Genomic DNA, 22,376 nt, shown 5'->3' on the forward strand with positions numbered 1-22,376 from the left:
TTGTTGATTACTCACAGCGATCAATCGTTATCATTTGTCCGACAACAGATTCAGACACAATACAAAGAAAAATCCCAGTGGTTGTCAACTGAATTTTGTGCCCGACGGGTCAGAAGCCTTCCTTTGTCAATTTAAAAATCTATTCCTTTTTTAATCCAGGTGCATCACCTTTGGATTCTTTACCTTTCATCTTCGAAAGGATATGCTTAGCTTGCATCTGAACTCTCTTCCCCGAAGCCCAGTTCCTACTTTACCTGCTCTACATCCCTACTTTCAATCACAAGCCAGCTCTCCCCCTCTTGTCAGCATTTCTCTTTTGATATTTTTTATTCCATTTTTTTGTATTTTTTCCAATTAAGGGGCAATTTAGCGTGGCCAATCCACCTACCCTGCACAACTTTGGGTTGTGGAGGGGAAGGTCGGTCAGCAGCAGCAGCAACCCTGGGGGGGGGGGGGGAACGAGAGATTGTTTGAGGGGACGGAGGAGCGGGGGATAACATGGAGGGTGGGGGAAACTGGCACGAACGGGCGAGAGCCAGTGTATACAGCTCTGTAAATATATCATCTTACCATGTATATATCTTGCTCAGGGTGATGTTGTGTTATTTTGTTACGCGGGGGGGGGGGGATGATATTGTTTGTAAGGGGGGGAAATTGTTTTGTTTTGTTAAAAAATTTTAATACTTTTTTTTTTAACTTGTGGGTTGTGGGGGTGAGACGCACGCACACAAGGGGAGAATGTGCAAACTCCACACGGAGAGTGACCCAGGGCCGGGATCAAACCTGGGTCCTCAGCGCACCTTTGATATTTTCTTTCCCCATTTACTGCAAGTTCAGTGATCCCCACCGACGTAACACACTGCGCATGCTTTCCTCTTACTAGATTGCCCAGGTGAAGCCAACATATTATGCTGCAGTATGACTGAAGCTTCTGAAAGCGGTGTTTTTTTCCCCCCGAGCTCGCCAAAATAGAGCGAGTCAGAAGAGTGTCTTTCCTTTTCAACTCCCTTAACCCCAAGTCCACTCGTCAACCACTTTAGGATACAGCTCCTCTCCAGTATCGCTCCCCTCAGTAATAACCAGCTTTCTCTACAGCCTCATGTTCTATGGAGTACTTGAGTGATTTTCTACCTTTTTGTCAATGTGGGCAGATCACCTACAATTATCAAACACTCAGGTCATCGCACTGTTCTTCAAACCTCCAAACAGGAGCAGCTACTTGAAAAAAAAAACGCCATTGTACAGAACTTTTCAGCACCACTGCTTACAACTCCATATATTTAAATTCAAATTAATAAATCGTACACAATCCGTATGGAAACACACACCAGTCTCAAGTTCCAGAAAGGCAGAAATGGTATTCTAAATGGTAGTCAATTTATTTCTTCCCCTGAAGTTTGCATAGAATTGCACCCACCTCAGTAATGCTCATCAATATTCTCTAGTTTGCATCCTGCGACGTTGTATTTGGACCTAAAAAAGGAAAAGAAATACATTAATATAACGGGGCCACTTTGTCCGAGAATGAGCAGTTAAACCTGAACAGGGAATGTCTTGGAATGGTCAAGGACAGCGTATTCACAGAAATTCAAGCAGTGAACTCTCAAACATACAACCTTCAGAAGCTCCAATTTGAAACCAATACAAATACACTGAGGGAATTTGGTTAAAAAATCTGATTTCTCCGAGACATTTCTTCATCAAGTATAGTAATGTGGATATGATCCCCAAACCCTTGGGGAACTGCAAGTTAATGAAATCCTTGGGAATTTGGCAGCATGGTGGTGAGCACTGCTGCGTCACAGCGCCAGAGATCCAGGTTCGACTCCGATCTCGGTTTGTGTGGAGTTTGCACATCCCAGTGTCTGCGCGCGTTTCCTTCCGGTGCTCCGGTTTCCTCCCACAATCCAAAGATGTTGGTTAGGTGGATTGGCCACGCCAAATTCTCCCGAGGTGGGGTTACGGGGATAGGGTGGGGGATTGGGCCAAGGTGGGGTGCTCTTTCGGGGGTCGGTGCAGACTCGATGGGCCAAATGGCTTCCTTCTGCACTGTAGGGATTCCATGATACACATCCTGTAACCACGTGCACAGTTTTCCTTTACACAGCTGACATTACATTTTAGAAGGTTGTCCAATTCTCATCTGATAATTATTGCTGGGCCCTAAGTCAGCAAACGAGGGCCTCTTGTAAACTGAAGTGAGCGCTTGGGCACAACGTCATGCTTGATGGTAATACACCCAACGACAAGGGGAGGTGCAGGTGGGGGTAGTATAGGAGGCGCTGAAGGCGGTGGTCAGGGGAGAGTTAATCTCAATCAGAGCTCACAGGGAGAAGAGAGAGGGCAGAGAAAGGGAGAGGTTAGTGGGGGAGATCTTAAGGATGGACAGGAGATATGCAGAGGCCCCAGAGGAGGGACTACTTAGGGAGCGGCGAAGTCTCCAGACGGAATTCGACCTATTGACCACAGGGAAGGCAGAGGCACATTGGAGGAAAGCACAGGGGGCGACGTACGAGTATGGGGAGAAGGCGAGCCGGATGCTGGCACATCAGCTCCGTAAGAGGATGGCAGCAAGGGAGATAGGTGGAGTCAAGGATAGCAGGGGGACTACGGTGCGGAGTGCGTGAAAGTAAATGAGGCATTTAAGGACTTTTATGAGGAGCTGTACAGATCTCAGCCCCCAGCGGGGCAAGAGGGGATGCAACGATTTCTAGATCAACTGAGGTTCCAGAGGGTGGAGGAGCAGGAGGTGGCTGGTTTGGGGGCGCCAATTGGGTTGGAGGAGCTGGTTAAAGGACTGGGGAGCATGCAGGCGGGGAAGGCCCCGGGGCCAGATGGGTTCCCGGTTGAGTTTTACAGGAAGTTATCGGACCTGTTAGCCCCGTTGCTAGTGAGGACTTTCAATGCGGCAAGGGAGGGGGGGGACCCTGCCCCCGACAATGTCCGAGGCACTGATCTCTCTGACCCTGAAGCGGGACAAGGACCCACTGCAATGTGGGTCGTATAGACCGATCTCGCTCCTCAATGTGGATACTAAGTTGCTGGCAAAAGTGTTGGCTATGAGAATTGAAGACTGTGTCCCAGGGGTGATTCATGAGGACCAGACAGGATTTGTAAAGGGTAGGCAGCTAAATACCAATGTGCGAAGGCCCCTAAACGTGATAATGATGCCATCGGTGGAGGGAGAGGCGGAGATAGTGGCAGCTATGACCGGGTGGAGTGGGAGTATCTCTGGGAAGCGTTGCGGAGGTTTGGGTTTGGGGAGGGGTTTATCAGTTGGGTTAAGCTCCTATATAGAGCCCCGGTGGAGAGTGTGGCTACGAATCGGCGGAGGTCGGAGTATTATCGGCTGTATCGAGGGACGAGGCAGGGGTGCCCCCTGTCCCCCTGTTGTTTGCATTAGCAATTGAACCTTTGGCCGTGGCATTAAGGGAGTCCAGGAAATGGAGGGGGGGTGGTCCGAGGGGGAGAGGAGCATCGGGTGTCGCTGTATGCGGACGACCTGTTGCTGTATGTGGCAGATCCAGTGGAGGGGACGGTGGAGGTCATGCGGATCCTAAGGGAGTTTGGGGACTTCTCGGGCTATAAGCTCAATGTAGGGAAAAGTGAGCTCTTTGTGGTGCAATCCAGGGGACCAGGGAAGAGGGATAGACGACCTACCGTTGAGGAGGGCGGAAAGGAGCTTTCGGTACTTGGGGATCCAGCTAGCTAGGAGCTGGGGGGCCCTGCACAAACTTAATTTGACGCGGCTGGTGGAGCAGATGGAGGAGGACTTTAAAAGATGGGATGTGTTGCCACTCTCGCTAGCGGGCAGGGTACAGTCGATTAAAATGATGGTCCTCCCGAGGTTTCTTTTTGTGTTCCAGTGCCTTCCTATTATGATTACCAAGGCCTTTTTTAAGCAGGTAGGTAGGAGCATCATGGGTTTTGTGTGGGCAAACAAGACCCCGAGGGTAAGGAGGGGGTTTCTGGAGCGTAGTAGGGACGATGATCCGTAAGTGGGTAATAGAGGGAGAGGGGGTGGCATGGAAGAGGCTGGAGATGGCGTCCTGCAAAGGAACGAGCCTGAGGGCGCTGGTGACGGCACCGCTGCCGCTCTCGCCGACAAGATACACCACGAGTCCGGTGGTGGCGGCAACGCTAAAGATCTGGGGCAGTGGAGACGACATAGGGGTGAGATGGAAGCCTCGGTGTGGTCCCTGATCCGGGAGAACCATCGGTTCGTCCCAGGATGGATGGACGGGGGGGTTTCGGGCTGGCATCGGGCAGGGATCAGAAGGATGGGGGACCTGTTTATAGACGGGACGTTTGCGAGCCTAGGGCGCTGGAGGAGAAGTTTGGGTTACCCCCGGAAATGCGTTCAGGTATATGCAAGTGAGGGCGTTTGTGAGGCGGCAGGTGAGGGAATTCCCACTGCTCCCGGCACAGGGGATTCAGGACAGGGTGATATCGGGTGCATGGGTCGGAGAAGGCAAGGTTCGGCGATGTATCAGGAGATGAAAGAAGAGGAGGAGGCTTCAGTAGAGGAGCTGAAGGGCAAGTGGGAGGAGGAGTTGGGGGAGGAGATCGAAGAGGGTCTGTGGGCTGATGCCCTGAGCAGGGTTAATTCCTCTTCCGCATGTGCCAGGCTCAGCCTGATACAGTTTAAGGTTATTCACAGAGCGCATATGACAGGGGCGAGGCTGAGTAGGTTCTTTGGGATGGAGGACAGATGCGGGAGGTGCTCGGGAAGCCAGGCGAATCACGCCCACATGTTCTGGTCGTGCCCGGCACTGGATGGGTTCTGGAGGGGTTTCGCGAAGACTATGTCCAAGGTGGTGAAAGTCCAGGTCAAGCCAAGTTGGGGGGCTGGCATTATTTGAGGTGGCGGACGAGCCGGGAGTGCAGGAGGCGAAAGAGGCCGGTATTCTGGCCTGTGTGTCCCTGGTAGCCCGGCGGAGGATCTTGCTCATGTGTAAAGACGTGAAGCCCCCCAGTGTGGAAGCCTGGATAAATGACATGGCAGGGTTCATTAAGCTGAGAGGATAAAGTTTGCCTTGAGAGGGTCTACGCAGGGGTTCTACAGGCGGTGGCAACCGTTCCTAGACTATCTCGCGGAGCGTTAGAATGAGGTCGGTCAGCAGCAACCCAGGGAGGGGGGGGGGGTCTCTTTCCGGCGGGGGGGGGGGGCGGGGGGGGGCGGGGGGGGGGGTATTTGGGCGGGTAGGGGTTTTCCTAGGGGTACTTGTTTTAAAAAAATCATATGGGAGGGTTAATATGTGCGGAGAAACCCACTGTATAAGTTCTGTAATATGTTTGATTGATATGTTTATGTTCTGTTCTGTTCTTTTCTCTTTTTCTTTTCTGTTACGGGGGGGGGGGGGGGGATTTAAATGGTTGAAAATTTTTGTTGGAAAAACTTTGAATAAACATATTTTTGTTAAAAATGCTTGATGGTAAACCAATGGTGAATCGGGTTCAGTTATTGTCCTGAGATTATTTGCAGAATACCCACAGTGTGCACACTTCAGCAAACCATTAGATTCAGTCAACCCTGATGGATGTCACTAACTAAATGACCAAACAGGTTTGTCCAGAGATGGTCCGTCACAGAAGCAAGCAAGAATATTAAATTGTTGGAAGGTGGCCCAAAGAAATGAGCAGCTTTAACCCAGTACATGACCTGATCCTTCTCTTTACAGCTTACTTATTTAACAATGTATTGTATTGAACTGAGCCCAAATTAACTGTCGCATTCAAAACACCTCGCTTCTATACCCTTTCGAATCCTCAAAATAAACATGCAAAGCCCTTTCTCTGAAAAGTCAGTGTATGATGAGTGTAGAAATTGTCATATATTAGATTTTAGATTCTGTTGCACTGTTGCTATTAAAACCCTGGTTTGAAATATATACAGGTGGTGTGTCTGCTAAAGCTAGAGTTAAAGAGTCGTAAAAGGTGAAGTAATGATTCAATCCAACCCCTTATTTGGTTATAGATAAAGGGCTAATGGAATCATGTTTTGATTGCTGGAGTTTCCCTGGAGTGTAGATAATTTATGCGGGATAGAATGTATGCGGGTTAGTATTTAGTCCCAGCTAAGCTGGTCATGGAACTTAGTGGGATACAGATGATGTAATTAATGGGAGGAGCCAGATCTATCTATAGTTTTGCAGTCTGTTGTTGGATTTTAAGTGGAACTGCAACTTTCCCAAATACTGTTAGGTTGAGTGGAAGTGTACTGGATCTGAACTCTCTCCAAACATTACTACACAACTAAACAAGTAACCTGTTTCATTACATTTATCAGTGATATTTGAACTGTATTGGGTTGCTTAACTGGAATGACAGGTAGACAATACGTTCCAAGTTTTTTTCCTTTTATTTCAGACTGATGTAATTGGTCATTGTAAAGCTATTTTCTTTGATGTTAATGTGATTAATTCGGTGTTTAAATTAAAGTTTGTTTTCACATAAAAGTCATCACTCCTATCCTTCCCTCAATTTTACAAATTTTAAAACATTGTTTGAGATTTTTGCCCGGTATCCTTTTTAAAAAAACATTTAGAGTACCTAATTAATTCTTTTCCAATTAAGGGCAATTTAGCGTGGTCAATCCACCTACCGTTCACATCTTTGGGTTGTGGGACGAAACCCACGCAAACACGGGAGAATGTGCAGGGTCCACATGGACAGTGACCCAGGGCCAGGATCGAACCTGGGACCTCGGCGGCGAGAGGCCGCAGTGCTGCCCTTCTGTCCGGAATCCTAACAAGTGTACCAGGCAGAGTACCTCGCCCAATGGACAGCAAGCAATATCTCCAACGCCCACCAGAATGCTGATGGCCACCCACGTTGCTGGGCAAACACTGCCTTTATAACATCAGGACCAAAGTTGAGATGGTCTATTCAAGTGGCCAAACTCTGGAGTCATGTCTGCAGGATGTGGCTCCTTCCCAACATCGCCCCCCCACCACCCCCCCCCCCCCCCAACATCGCGCCCCCCAACCCCCCCCCCCCCCAACCGCTCTATCTACCACCTGGCAGCTGCCATGTTGTATCCAGCTTCAAACCCAATTTACGGAGAATTTACCCTCAGCCACAAGAACAAGACCGAAGAGAGATAAATGCTCACATTTACTTGCTCACTCTCATTTAGATTTGGGGGCAGGCACAAAGAAAAATTGTAAAATAGTTGAAATTTTCATAACATGCAACACAAAGAAAAAAGGCTGAAGCCAACAACATTTATCATTTTCAGTAAGTTGCAATTATTATTTTTTTTAGGGTGACGCCCGATTCCGAAGCAACGAAGTGCAAATAATTCCATTACAGCACTTCAGTAACCAATAACATTAGGAGGAATAAGGAGGGTTCGCCTTAACAAGCTCCACAGCTCCACCTACTGCACATTGCACACACACAGACTCAGCAAGGTGACAATGCCGTGTGAGAGCAGAGGCCCTGGGCTTACGAGGACACCTACTGGACCAGAAGAACTACACCCATTCGCAAAAAACCCACTTTCAACTCACACCATGTATTAAAACACAAACTACACATGCTCAATTTGTAAAATAATCTTTTTTGCCGTTTAATAACCAGTGCCCTTTTTTTAAAAAATTAATTTACAGGATGCGGGCATTGCTGTTATGCCAGCATTTATCGTCCATCCCTAGTCGCCCTTCAGAAGGTGGTGGTCCTCGAGGTGTAAGTACACCCACTGTGCTGTTAGGGAGGGAGTTCCAGGATGTTGCCCCAGCGACAGTGAAGGAACGGCGATATATTTCCAAGTCAGGGTGGTGAGTGACTTGGAGGGGAACCTCCAGGTGGTGGGGTTCCCAGCATTTCTGCTGCTCTTGTCCTTCTAGATGGTCGCGGGTTTGGAAGGTGCTGCCTGAGGAACCTCGGCGAGTTACTGCAAACATAGAACATAGAACATAGAAAATACAGCACAGAACAGGCCCTTCGGCCCACGATGTTGTGCCGAACCTTTGTCCTAGATTAATCATAGATTATCATTGAATTTACAGTGCAGAAGGAGGCCATTCGGCCTTTGAGTCTGCACCGGCTCTTGGAAAGAGCACCCTACCCAAACTCAACACCTCCACCCAACACCAAGGGCAATTTGGACATTAAGGGCAATTTATCATTGGCCAATTCACCTAACCTGCACATCTTTGGACTGTGGGAGGAAACCGAGCACTCGGAGGAAACCCACGCAGACACGGGGAGGACGTGCAGACTCCGCACAGACAATGACCCAAGCCGGAATCGAACCTGGGACCATGGAGCTGTGAAGCAATTGCGCTATCCACAATGCTACCGTGCTGCCCTTAAGAACAAATAAATCTACACTATATCATTTTACCGTCATCCATGTACCTATCCAATAGCTGCTTGAAGGTCCCTAATGTTTCCGACTCAACTACTTCCACAGGCAGTGCATTCCATGCCCCACTACTCTCTGGGTAAAGAACCTACCTCTGATATCCCTCCTATATCTTCCACCTTTCACCTTAAATTTATGTCCCCTTGTAATGGTGTGTTCCACCCGGGGAAAAAGTCTCTTGACTGTCTACTCTATCTATTCCCCTGATCATCTTATAAACCTCTATCAAGTCGCCCCTCATCCTTCTCCGCTCTAATGAGAAAAGGCCTAGCACCCTCAACCTTTCCTCGTAAGACCTACTCTCCATTCCAGGCAACATCCTGGTAAATCTTCTTTGCACCTTTTCCAGAGCTTCCACATCCTTCCTAAAATGAGGCGACCAGAACTGTACACAGTACTCCAAAATGTGGCCTTACCAAAGTTTTGTACAGCTGCATCATCACCTCACGGCTCTTAAATTCAATCCCTCTGTTAATGAACGCGAGCACACCATTGGCCTTCTTCACAGCTCTATCCACTTGAGTGGCAACTTTCAAAGATGTATGAACATAGACCCCAAGATATCTCTGCTCCTCCACATTGCCAAGAACTCTACCGTTAACCCTGTATTCCGCATTCATATTTGTCCTTCCAAAATGGACAACCTCACACTTCTCAGGGTTAAACTCCATCTGCCACTTCTCAGCCAGCTCTGCATTCTATCTATGTCTCTTTGCAGCCGACAACAGCCCTCCTTACTATCCACAACTCCACCAATCTTCGTATCGTCTGCAAATTTACTGACCCACCCTTCAACTCCCTCATCCAAGTCATTAATGAAAATCACAAACAGCAGAGGACCCAGAACTGATCCCTGCGGTACGCCACTGGTAACTGGGACCCAGGCTGAATATTTGCCATCCACCACCACTCTCTGACTTCTATCGGTTAGCCAGTTCGTTATCCACTGGCCAAATTTCCCACTATCCCATGCCTCCTTACTTTCTGCATAAGCCTACCATGGGGAACTTTATCAAATGCCTTACTAAAATCCATGTACACTACATCCACTGCTTTACCTTCATCCACATGCTTGGTCACCTCCTCAAAGAATTCAATAAGATTTGTAAGGCAAGACCTACCCCTCACAAATCCGTGCTGACTATCCCTAATCAAGCAGTGTCTTTCCAGATGCTCAGAAATCCTATCCTTCAGTACCCTTTCCATTACTTTGCCTACCACCGAAGTAAGACTAACTGGCCTGTAATTCCCAGGGTTATCCCTAGTTCCTTTTTTGAACAGGGGCACGACATTCGCCACTCTCCAATCCCCTGGTACCACCCCTGTTGACAGTGAGGACGAAAAGATCATTGCCAACGGCTCTGCAATTTCATCTCTTGCTTCCCATAGAATCCTTGGATATATCCCGTCAGGCCCGGGGGACTTGTCTATCCTCAAGTTTTTCAAAATGCCCAACACATCTTCCTTCCTGACAAGTATTTCCTCGAGCTTACCAATCTGTTTCACACTGTCCTCTCCAACAATATCGCCCCTCTCATTTGTAAATACAGAAGAAAAATACTCGTTCAAGACCTCTCCTATCTCTTCAGACTCAATACACAATCTCCCGCTACTGTCCTTGATCGGACCTACCCTCGCTCTAGTCATTCTCATATTTCTCACATATGTGTAAAAGGCCTTGGGGTTTTCCCTTGATCCTACCCGCCAAAGATTGTTCATGCCCTCTCTTAGCTCTCCTAATCCCTTTCTTCAGTTCCCTCCTGGCTATCTTGTATCCCTCCAATGCCCTGTCTGAACCTTGTTCCTCAGCCTTACATAAGTCACCTTTTTCCTCTTAACAAGACATTCAACCTCTCTTGTCAACCATGGTTCCCTCACTCGACCATCTCTTCCCTGCCTGACAGGGACATACATATCAAGGACACGTAGCACCTGTTCTTGAACAAGTTCCACATTTCACTTGTGTCCTTCCCTGCTAGCCTATGTCCCAACTTATGCACTTCAATTCTTGTCTGACAACATCGTATTTACCCTTCCCCCAATTGTAAACCTTGCCCTGTTGCACGTACCTATCCCTCTCCATTACTAAAGTGAAAGTCACAGAATTGTGGTCACTATCTCCAAAATGCTCCCCCACTAACAAATCTATCACTTGCCCTGGTTCATTACCCAGTACTAAATCCAATATTGCCCCTCCTCTGGTCGGACAATCTACATACTGTGTTAGAAAAGCTTCCTGGACACACTGCACAAACACCACCCCATCCAAACTATTTGATCGAAGGAGTTTCCACTCAATATTTGGGAAGTTAAAGTCGCCCATGACTACTACCCTATGACTTCTGCACCTTTCCAAAATCTGTTTCCCAATCTGTTCCTCCACATCTCTGTTACTATTGGGGGGCCTATAGAAAACTCCTAACAAGGTGACTGCTCCTTTCCTATTTCTGACTTCAACCCATCCTATCTCAATAGGGTGATACTCCTCGAACTGCCTTTCTGCAGCTGTTATACTATCTCTAATTAATAATGCCACCCCCCCACCTCTTTACAACCCTCCCTAATCTTATTGAACAGGTGACAATTGGAAGATGCAACGTGGTCATTGGAATTCAATTCTAAACGCGAGGTTAAAAATTCTTGGAAAACCGACACAATAAAGAAAAAGTAGAGACGATGGGCAGGATTTGGGGTTCCCCGCCAGGGAAGGGTTTTGTGCCCACTGTGCCATCGTCACCGCTTGTGGCAGAGTGCGCAGATCGCACACTGGATTGTCAGCCATCTCGGAATCCATCAAACTGGAATGCGACCAAGGTCCTCCTCAATCCCAAGTACTATTATGGAATTTCCCATTGAAACCACTTCACGCCACTGGGAAGCGGGCCGGGGTGCTCTGACGACTGGGAAAATGATGGCAATGGCTGGAGAAATCCGGGAGTGTCCTCACTCACACCTGACACCAGCGACAGAAAGGCAAATATATGCCTGCAGACCTCAAACTGGAATTCATTCACAAAATGGATCATCGAGGCTCTTCAGCCCTTTTAGCTTCGCCCTTGGAGAAGGGAGTTGAAGTCAACAGGAGCTCAAAGACACCAATCCCAATTAGCAAATCCACTGGTTAACACAGGCAGAACCCGCTAATTAAAACACGGGACCAAGACGGAAATTAATGCCGGGACCAGAATCTATTTGTGCAAACACACTCCCTTCTCCACAGACACCATACAATGAAATTGCAACAATTAAACGTTCACAAAACCTCTGCAGGAAAATATAAATGACGACTTGAACTTCTTTATGGCAGGCGGTCCACAAAACAGCACAGGGATCAACGTTCAAGCTCAATGTTTACTGTAAGTATTAAGTCGGCTGATCAAATGTGAGCCCACACCTGCCTCCAGGTCACCTCAAGTTGCTCAACAGCCGGGGGAAAAAAAGATTTCCTGAACATTACGGCAGGGGCGATTTTCAGACCGCGTTTGCCATCAGCGAGAACGGCGACACGAGCGGCAAAACTACAGCGAGAATGTGGAAACAGGATTCTTGCCGGTGAGATCGCATTTTCCGATTTTCCAGGGCCTCAGCTGGTCATGTAGCGAGAATCCCGCTGCGGAAGGTCGGGATCCTCATTTAAATATATCAGCATATCATTAGCGAGCCCACATGTCCCTCCCCCCCCTACACCCCCCCCCCCACACACACACACGTCCCCGACCCCCAATTCACTCAATATTTATCAGGCATGACTTCACGCCGGCGCGATTTACAACAGCTGTGTAAAAACGAGAACCTGGTGACCTCCGAAGGGGATATCAGACGCGACTGCTCAAGTTGCCACCACTCTCTAGGGTGTCAATTGCAGAGGAGGCAGCGCAGAGAATGCGGGGGGCCCAGACGAGGCAACTTGGGGCCGGGTGGGGGTTTGGTCCAGTCTCGGCATCTCGGGGGTTGTGGGTCACTCGCAGGACTTGCGTCCTTTCACGGCTGTGAGCCTCTGGGTTTAAAGGGGTCTGGGGGCTGGTTTGCAGGCAGCATGTCCCCCTTGCTGTGTTTGTGGCGATGTCACCGCTGAGGGATTTCCCTTCCAGAGTGGCAGCTGGAAAGTGGGTGGGAGGTGAATCCAGAGGGTAAACAGGGGGCGACTGTGAGGTCCCTGGGAGGGGCCCAGTGAGATGCCAGGCTGCATGCGCAGAGTGGGGGACTCTGACAAGGGGTGTTCATTAAACGTCAACAGTAACAAAGATTTGAAAATCAACTACGTAACATTCCACTAACCATTAAACAACCAGAAAACATCACACACACACACACGTGGGGGATGCACTATTTGCGAGGGCCCACGTGTACATCATCTTGGACCTGGCGAGCCAGGACACCAATCACGGGCTTCGCCCGCATTGCAGGTATGTCCCAGGTAGTCAACAACTGCATACATGTGGCTCTGCGCTTCCCATGGCAGCATGGGATACCATTTGCAAACGGCAAGGGATACCACTCCCACAATGTCCAGAACGTCTGTGACTACACGATGCTCATTGTGCAGGCGTGTGCCGGTTTCCTGGGGAGCGTCCCATTACGGTTGCAACTTGGATCGTTCGCAGATCCCAGCCATTTCGGAGGGAGAGCAGCAGTGGAAGGATGGGTCCTCGGGGACAAAGTTTAACACTCAGGTGGCTGATGACGGCAGCGTTGAGGCTCATGCGTCAACACGCGCAATGTTCGGCCAGGTGACTGGTCTGCACAAGATGCAGTTCCAGTGCGCGGCCAGTCTGCGGGGAGGGGGGGGGCCTATAATCATGGGCAGGACACTGGAGTGATTGCCTGGACAGTCAGGTGAATAATGGTGACTTGCAGTGGGGACAGAGCGATGCTCCTCTTATCCCGTGGGAAATGCCGAACACTGTGGAGGATCCATATGGGGGAAGTGATTTTTATTGCAGGTGCGCGATTACAATGGTGACTTTTCTCCACTGGTGCCTAGGGTTCACACATGCTCACTAGGTGCCTATGGTCTTGAACTCTTCCTCACCCTCCGCTACGTCTCGTGTCCCCTCAGGATCCACAGCGGAGGTGGAGGTTGCCCTATCGCCGCAGATTGGCAGGTGTCCCCTGGGGGGGGGGGGGGGGGGGGGCATGCCTAGTTTCAGGCTGTGTGTGTGTTGCAGTGCTGTCCCCCTCAGTGTGCAGGGCTTGGGGGCGGAGGGGGGGTCAGATGGACTGGACATCCCCAGGGTCTCCTGGCTGGAAGGCCCCAGGCTGCACTGCTGCCGTTCCACTTCCCTTTGTGTGCCCCGGAGCCCACGGGCGAGAGAGGCAGCTGGAATGGGAGCCAGAATCCTGTGATGCACTGCTGCTGACACTGGTGGATTCCAATGCTTATGGAAATCATGCCCACAGCCATGGAGCGGACCGCCATGGGGTGCACATCCTGCGCCAATATCTCCACTGTGGATGCCACTCTTGCAGTGTTAGCCTCGCTGCGTAGGAGTGATGGCATCATATCCTCGAAAGATGAGAATCCACCAATTGGCATTGTAGTCCAAGGAGAGATGCTGTCTTCCCTTCCTGAGGCTTGCGACTCTGCCTTTGTAGCTCCGCAATTCTGGGATGACCGAAACCAGGGGCTCATCGTCAACCTGGAGCTCAGCAGAGTCCGGGGCCCCGGCATTCCCCGAGTGCTGACCAGTGAGAGACCCAGAAGCCTGCCGACTAGTCTGTGAGTGTCTGCACTGCTGGAGGGTGTGGCTAACAGCTTCTGTGCTCGTCTCCCTCAGAGCTGCTCTGTGGTCTCCAGAGGGTGTGAGGGTGGTCTGGGCTGGCCAACTGATTGACCAGCGAGGGAAGATAGATGGTACTGGTGCATCACAGGGGCAGACTGATGGGGTAAAATTTAACTCAAGTGAGGCTTGTACCATGACGGTTCTCACTTTTGTCTCAAGTGCACTCTATTTCAGTGTCGGCCAGCTCAAGGACTCTCTCCTCAAAGGGCGTTAGGGTTCTCAGCTCGGGTAGGACTCTGGCAGGCTATGCCGGCTCACACCAGTTGTGCTCAAGTTTGTCCTTCAGTGACACAGGTGAGGAGTGTAGGCAGTAGTCCTGCCACGTCAGACAGTGATGATGTCTGATCCCGTGAGGTGGCTGGGAGAGAGATCACCGTGGAGGTGCGATGGGTGTGTGAAGGGGTGAAATGGGAGACAGGAGGAGGCAGACTTACCCAGCAACGCTAAGAAGGCCATTCATCTTCTTTCGGCATTGTAGACCTGTCCTCTTGTGTAGAGAGCTGACACTCATTCTCACGCCCAGTCTCCCAGGCGGCGTCCGTGACCTTGATTGATGGATGTTGAGCTATTGTGGTTAGAGGACGTCACGTCTCTGCTCCACACCATCCAGAGCTTTGATGAGGACACCCTCTGTGAATCATGCTGCTGTCTTTCTGGCAGCCAGCCCCCCCTAACTGGACGTGGAACAAGTGCTGGGGAGGCGATTTATAGCAGCACCCCACTGATTACAAAGATTACTTTTCCCCCAGAGTGAGCCAATCAGAGGCAAGCCTCCACAAGAAGCGTGAAGCATGTGGGCAAAGAAGCTTTTTGTTCAAGAGGCTGAATATGCAGCGAGTTCTCCCACCAGGGGAATTCTCCCCAGTTTCTCACTGGGACTGACACTTTGGGTGGGATTCTGCAACGGGTCGGAGAATCCCCGGGGGGCAGCGTGAATCCCGCCCCGCCGCTCCGACACTGGCTGCCGTATTCTCCAGTGCCGTATTTCGGGCGGGGGCTGGGATCACGCCACACCGGTCCGGGGCCGTTGGCAGCGCCCCCCCCCGGACGATTCTCCAGGCCCCGCTGGGCCGAGCGGCCGTCGGTTTCCGGCCAGTCCCACCGGCGTGGATTGGACACGGTCCCACACGGCGGGATCTGGCAGCTAAGTCAGCTGCCGGGGCCCCCACGATGCCCTGGCCCGCGATCGGGGCCCACCGATTTGCGGGCGGGCCTGTGCCGTGGTGGCACTTCTTCCTTCCGCGCCAGCCCCGCTAGGGCTCCGCATGGCCGGCGCAAGAGCTGACACCCCCCTGCGCAAGTGCCAGAATACGCCGGCCGGTCTGCGCATACGCTGAACCACGACGGTTGTTCTGCGCGTGCGCTAACTCGCGCAGCCCCTTCGGCGCCAGCCTAGCCCCCGGAAGTGCGGAGAATTCCACAACTTCCGGTCAGCTGGACGCCGGAGTGGTTCGTGCCATTTTTTACTCCGCCGTCGGGCCATCGCGCTGATTCAGGAGAATCCCGCCTTTCGTCTTTGAACTAATAGTATTTGGTGTAAAATGGTGCCACCCTGGCTTGCTGACCCACACCGATGAATTCTAGAACGTGTCTGCAGGGATTTTGAGAGACCAGTCATTCTGCAATAAGAAACAAATCAGGAAACAGTCCCCAGGAGCCACTCAGGAGGCAATGGGAACAATAGCGGGTCATCGCGGACTTCAATCAGCAGCACAATGTCCTGCCGCTGGATAGAGAGATTGAGATAGAAGTAATGGAGAGTCTAAAATGTGAAATGCTTACATTTCATGTCCGCTCACTGTAAACATGGAGTGGGGACAGTAAACATTCACCCGAGGAAGGAGCAGTGCTCCGAAGGCTAGTGATTTGAAACAAACCTGTTGTACTTTTTTTTTTTTTTTTTAAATAATTTTGATTCAAATTTTCACAAAATATCAACAACAAAATACAGAAAGAAAAGACCCCCCCCCCCCCCCCAATATACATAAATAATAAATTAACAGCCTTCATCAACACAAAGGCCAAACTACACGCCCACTCAGGAAAAACTAACCAGCCCCTTCGGCTACCAGGGACGCAAAGGCTAGAATACCAGCCTCTTTCGTCTCCTGCACTCCCGGCTCCTCTGCTCCCCAAATATTGTGAGCTCCCAGCCCGGCTTGACCCTGGAACTTACCACCCTTGACGCAGTCCTTGCTACACTCTTCCAAAAGTCCTCCAGCGCTGGGCATGCCCAGAACATGTGGGTGTGATTTGCTGGCTCCCTGAGCACCTAACACACCTGTCCTTGCACCCAAAGAACCGCTTATCCTTGCCCGGGTCATGTGAGCCTTATGCAGCACCTTAAATTCTATGAGGCTGAGCCTCGCGCAAGAGGAGGAAGAGTTCACCCTCCTCAGGGCATCCGCCCACATCCTCTCACCAATCTCCTCACCCAACTCCTCCTCCCACTTACCCTTTAGCTCCTCCACCGAGGCCTCCTCCTGCATCACCTGATACGTTGCAGAGATCCTTCCCTCTCCAACCCACCCGTCCCGACAGCACCCTGTCCTGGACCCCGCGTGGTGGCAGCAGTGGGAACTCCACCACCTGCCGCTGAATAAACGCCCTTACCTGCATATATCTGAAGGCGTTCCCTGGGGGGAGCCCAAACTTCTCCTCCAGCACACCCAGGCTCGCGAACTTCCCGTCCACAAACAGGTCCTCCATCCTTCTAGTACCTACCCTGTGCCAGCTCAGAAACCCTCAGTCCATCCTCCCCGGGACAAACCAGTGGTTCCCCCGTATCGGGGTCCACACCGACTGCACCCTACCTGCCAGGGAGAGTGGCAGCACGTCCCACCTCTTAAGCTCCTCCACCATCTGCTCCACCAGCCTCGTGAAGTTAAGCTTCTGTAGGGCCCCCCAGCTCCTAGCCACCTGGGCCCCAGGTACCTGAAACTCCTCTCCGCCCTTTTTAGTGGGAGCTCACCAATCCCCCTCTCCTGGTCCCCCAGGTGCACTACGAACAACTTGCTCTTCCCATATTAAGCTTGTACCTGGAGAAATCTCCAAAGTCCCGAAGAATCCTCATCACCTCCGGCATTCCGCCCACCGGGTCCGCCTCATATAGCAGCAAATCATCTGCATAGAGCAACACCCGATGCTCCTCCCCACCCCGCACCAGCCCCCTCCAGTTCCTCGACTCCCTCAACGCCATGGCCAGGGGTTCAATCGCCAGCGCAAAGAGCAGGGGGGACAGGGGACACCCGTCCCCCGGTATAGCCGGAAATACTCTGACCTCCTTCTGTTCATGGCCACACTCGCCACCAGGGCCTCATACAGCAGCCTCACCACCGGACGAAGCCCCCCCCCCGAACCTTTTCAACACCTCCCACAGGTACCCCCACTCCACCCTATCAAAGGCCTTCTCCGCATCCATCGCCGCCACTATCTCCGCCTCCCCTTCCATCGCCAGCACCATTATAACATTCAAGAGCCTCCGTACATTAGTATTCAACTGCCTCCCTTTCACGAACCCAGTCTGATCTCGTGTATGACCTGCGGCACACAGTCCTCTATCCTCTTGGCCAAAATCTTTGCCAGCAACTTTGCATCTACATTTGAGTGAGATCAGCCTGTATGACTGTAAGGGATCCTTGTCCCGCTTCAGGATCAGAGAAATCAGCGCTCTAGACATCGTCGGGAGCAGAGCCTTGCCTCGTTGAAGTCCTTACCAACAGCGGGCCCAGCAGGTCCGAATACTTCTCGTAAAATTCAACCGGGAACCCAGCCGGCCCGGTGCCTTCCCCGCCTGCTTGTTCCCTATCCCTTTGACCAACTCCTCCAACCCAACCGGCACCCCCAAACCCGCCACCTGGCCCCTCCTCCACCCTCGGAAACCTCAGCCAGTCCAGGAAGCGACCCATCCCTTCCTCTTCCAGTGGGGGCTCAGACCGGTACAGTTCCTCGTAGAAGTCCCTGAAGACCCCATTGATACCCACCGCACTTCGCACCGTGCTCCCTCCTCCATCCCTAACTCCCCCGATCTCCCTAGCTGCCTCTCGCCTCCGAAGCTGGTGCGCCACCATCCGTCTTGCCTTTTCTCCGTATTCATATACCGCCCCCTGCGCCTTCCTCCACTGCGCCTCCGCCTTCCTGGTGGTCAACAAATCGAACTCAGCCTGGAGGCTACGCCACTCCCTAAGCAATCCCTCCTCCGGGGCCTCTGCGTACCTCCTATCCACCCTCACCATCTCCCCCACCAACCTCTCCCTCTCTCTCCTCTCCCCCTTCTCCTTGTGTGCCCTAATGGAAATCAGCTCTCCTCTGACCACCGCCTTCAGCGCCTCCCAGACCACCCCTACTTGCACCTCCCCATTGTCATTAGCCTCCAGGTAACTCTCTATACACCCCCGGACCCGCCTTCCCACCTCCTCGTCCGCCAGCAACCCCACCTCTAGGCGCCACAGCGGACGCTGGTCCCTCTCCTCCCCTAACTCGAGGTCCACCCAGTGCGGAGCATGATCAGAAATGGCTATCGCCGAGTACTCCGTATCCTCCACCCTCGGAATCAGCGCCCTGCTCATGACAAAAAAAGTCAATCCGGGAGTAGGCCTAGTGGACATGGGAGAAGAATGAAAATTCCCTGGCCCCCGGCCTCGCAAACCTCCCTGGGTCCACCCCTCCCATCTGGTCCATGAACCCCCTCAGCAACTTGGCCGCCGCCGGCCTCCTGCCCGTCCTAGACCTGGAGCGATCCAATGCCGGGTCCAGCACCGTGTTGAAAACCTCCCCATTATCAGGCCCCCTGTCTCCAGGTCCGGAATCCGGCCCAGCATACGCCGCATGAACCCCGCATCGTCCCAATTCGGGGCATATATATTGGCCAACACCACCCGCTCCCCCTGCAGCTTGCCACTTACCATCACATACCTACCGCCATTGTCTGCCACAACGCTCGACGCCTCGAACAACACTCTCTTCCCCACCAAGGTCGCCACACCCCGATTTTTGCATCCAAACCAGAGTGAAACACCTGCCCTACTCACCCCTTTCTCAACCTTACCTGATCCGCCACCCTCAGGTGCGTCTCCTGAAGCATGGCCACATCTGCCTTCAGCCCCTTCAGGTGCGCGAACACGCGGGCCCGCTTGACCGGCCCATTCAGTCCCCTTACATTCCAGGTTAGCAGCCGGATCAGGGGGCTACTCACCCCCCTCCCCCGCTGACTAGCCATTGCCCCTCCTAGGCCAGCCACATGCCCACGCCCCCCGCACGGCCCGTTCCCCACAGCGGCAGACCCCCGCCCCAACCTCCTCGACCAACTCCAGCTCCCCCTTGGCCATTCCAACAGCAACCCGGTTCCCCCCCCTTCCCCAGCTAGGTCCCCCCCCTAGCTGCATTGCTCCCCCCAATGCACTCCCGTACATCAGCTGACTCCTGCTGACCCCGACCACTCCCACCGTTCCATCGACCCCCCCCCCCCCCCCCCCCCCCCCAGTGTGGAAATTCCCCTCCCCCTCCCTTGTCCACCAGCGGGATCTCGTCCATTCCACTCTCAGCGCGGGAGAAAAAGCCCGCGCTTCCCAGCTCCGGCCCCGCCCCTTCAGCCCTAGACGCGGCAAAAAGCCAGCGCTTTCCACTCGCCCGGCCCCGCCTCCCCTGGTGCAGCTCCCTTTCCAGGCCCGGTCCCACTACCCCCAGCTCAGGCCTCTCCTCCCCCCTCCGCTGGGGCCCCATCTCCCCTACCGACCATCAACCCCCCAAGCAGTTTACCCGCCCCCCCCACACGAACCTGCCCGGCGGACACAATCAAAACAATGCACAATCAACCCCCAAAAAACAAAGAACACCCCCTCGAAACACAACCCAACAACCCACAACATACGTACATGATTCACAGGGCCCCTCCCACACCTCTTGCACTTATCTTCTACTCCCTCAAACACCCAACTCATCCTTTCCCTCGTTAAGTGTGCCCAATGAATCAACTTAAGATGTATGAGCCCGAGCCTTGCACACGACGGCGTGGTATTCACCCTCCGCAAGGCATCACACCACACTCGCTCGCTCGTCCGCCCAATTCGCCTTAACCCCTTCCAGCGAGGCCCCGTGTTCTGCCAGCAGCCTCCCACAGATACCTGAAGTGTTAACCCGGCCACTGACAATACCCTCTCCACCAACAACGCAGGCATAGCAACCGGAACACCTGAATAAACCTTCCTCGGAAAATTCCGGACTTGCAAGCACCTGAAGAATTAACTTTTATTAAATACATTTAACAGATGGAACACCATTATGAACAATGTATAATTGTACATTGGAATATATTAGAAATATATACACGTGTGTGTTAAGGTAAAATGGTTTCAGTTTCATTTTGGTTGTTTGGTGATTGAGAGTTTGGATAGACTCTTAACTAAAGGGCAGGTCTTTGGGATTATGAACATTTTTAATGAGGTTTTGCAACCTTAAAAAGATGGGGCGAAAAGGGTTAAAAGTTTAGTGATTGTGGGAAGAAAAAAAAGTAGATTAAAAAAAAAAAAACTTTACTGTTGTGTCAGAGACAGGAATTGTAAGCATTCTGATGAGAAAGACTACAAGGCTACTGGGGACAGTAGTTGACTGAACAGTCAGTAAAGTAATTCAGTAAAAGTGACCAGTTTAGCAGAGGTGCAACTAGAAGACTCGAGTTTAGGGAACTCATTTGTTTGCTCTGCAGTTGGAGAACCAATGACTTTAAAAGTGTAGCTTTTGGGTGCCTCAAGTTGGATGAAAAGCATCCGGTGAATGTTTAAGAATCCTCCAGAAGGACGACTTCCGGTTGCGGCGATGACCAGCTAAGCCGCACGTTTCGGCGGCTCCAGCTCGAACGGACCTTCGGGCTCTTTTAAGAGCCCCAACGGGGAATTTTTTCGGGACGAAACCCGGTGTGGGGTGAGACAACAGGGAGTCCCCCCCAACGAAAAAGAAAAATATTGGCGGCGGCAGCCAGATCGCGAAGAATCCTCGAGGACAGGGGCAGAAGGAAAAAGGAGCAAGATGGCGGCGGAGAAAGTCCAGGCGACATGGGGGCCGGGCCAAGACAAATGTTTGAGACGGTGTGTGGAGCTGCTTAAGAAGGAGGTGCTGGCCCCGATGCTACAAGCAATTGAGGGGCTTAAGGAGGCACAAAAGACCCAGGAGATGGAGCTCCGAGTGATGGAGCAGAAGGTGACGGACAACGAGGACGAGATCCTGGGCCTGGCGGTCAAAACGCAGACGCACGAGGCGCTCCACAAAGAGTGCATTGAAAGGATTGAAGTCCTAGAAAACAGATCACGGAGAAAGAACCTTCGGATCCTGGTCTCCCCGAGGAAGTGGAAGGAGCGGACGGCGGGGCTTACGTGAGCACGATGCTACGCTCGCTAATGGGAGCTGAGGCCCCCTCGGGCCCCTTGGAAGTGGAAGGGGCCCATCGGGTCCCTACGAGGAGACCAAAGGCGGGAGAACCACCTAGGGCGACGATCGTGTGATTTCATCGCTTCAATGACAGAGAGGTGGTTCTGAGATGGGCCAAAAAGGTACGAAGTAGTAGATGGGAGAATGCAGTGGTACGGGTGTACCAGGATTGGAGTGCGGAGGTGGCGAGAAGGAGGGCGAGTTTTAATCGAGCCAAGGAGGTGCTATACAAGGTGAAGTTCGGGATGTTGCAGCCGGCGCGACTGTGGGTCACGCACCAGGAGAGGCATCACTACTTCGAAACGGAGGAAGAAGCATGGACCTTCATTAAAACGAGAAACTGGATCAGAACTGAGGGACTGATGTTGGAGGGGAAAAGACAATGCTGATGTATATAGAGATGTAAATTGGGGAGGAGGGGGGACACTAAGAAATGTGGGTGCCGGTGTGGGGGGGGGGGGGGGGGGGGAGAAGAGACATAGGCGGCGGATGGGGAATGGGGGTGGGGCGGCAGAGGGAGCTGCGCCACGAGGGGCGGGACGGCTCTAGAGAACACTGGGCTTATTGTTCTTGTTCCCGCGCCAGAAAGATGATGGCGGGAAGATAGGCGGAAGGTAGATGGGAGTTCCCCACACCAGGGGGGGGGGGGGTCAAGGAGAGAGCGGGAGAAGCCGGGGTCAGTTGAAGTCAGCTGACTTTCGGAAGCAATATGGGGGGGGAGTAATCATGCTAGATGGGGATATAGCGGGGGGGGGGGGGGGAATAACTGGGTTGCTGCTGCAGAGATCGAAGAGGAACTG

This window comes from Scyliorhinus torazame, chromosome 13 (assembly GCF_047496885.1).
Source record: "Scyliorhinus torazame isolate Kashiwa2021f chromosome 13, sScyTor2.1, whole genome shotgun sequence".
Taxonomy (NCBI): Eukaryota; Metazoa; Chordata; class Chondrichthyes; order Carcharhiniformes; family Scyliorhinidae; genus Scyliorhinus; species Scyliorhinus torazame.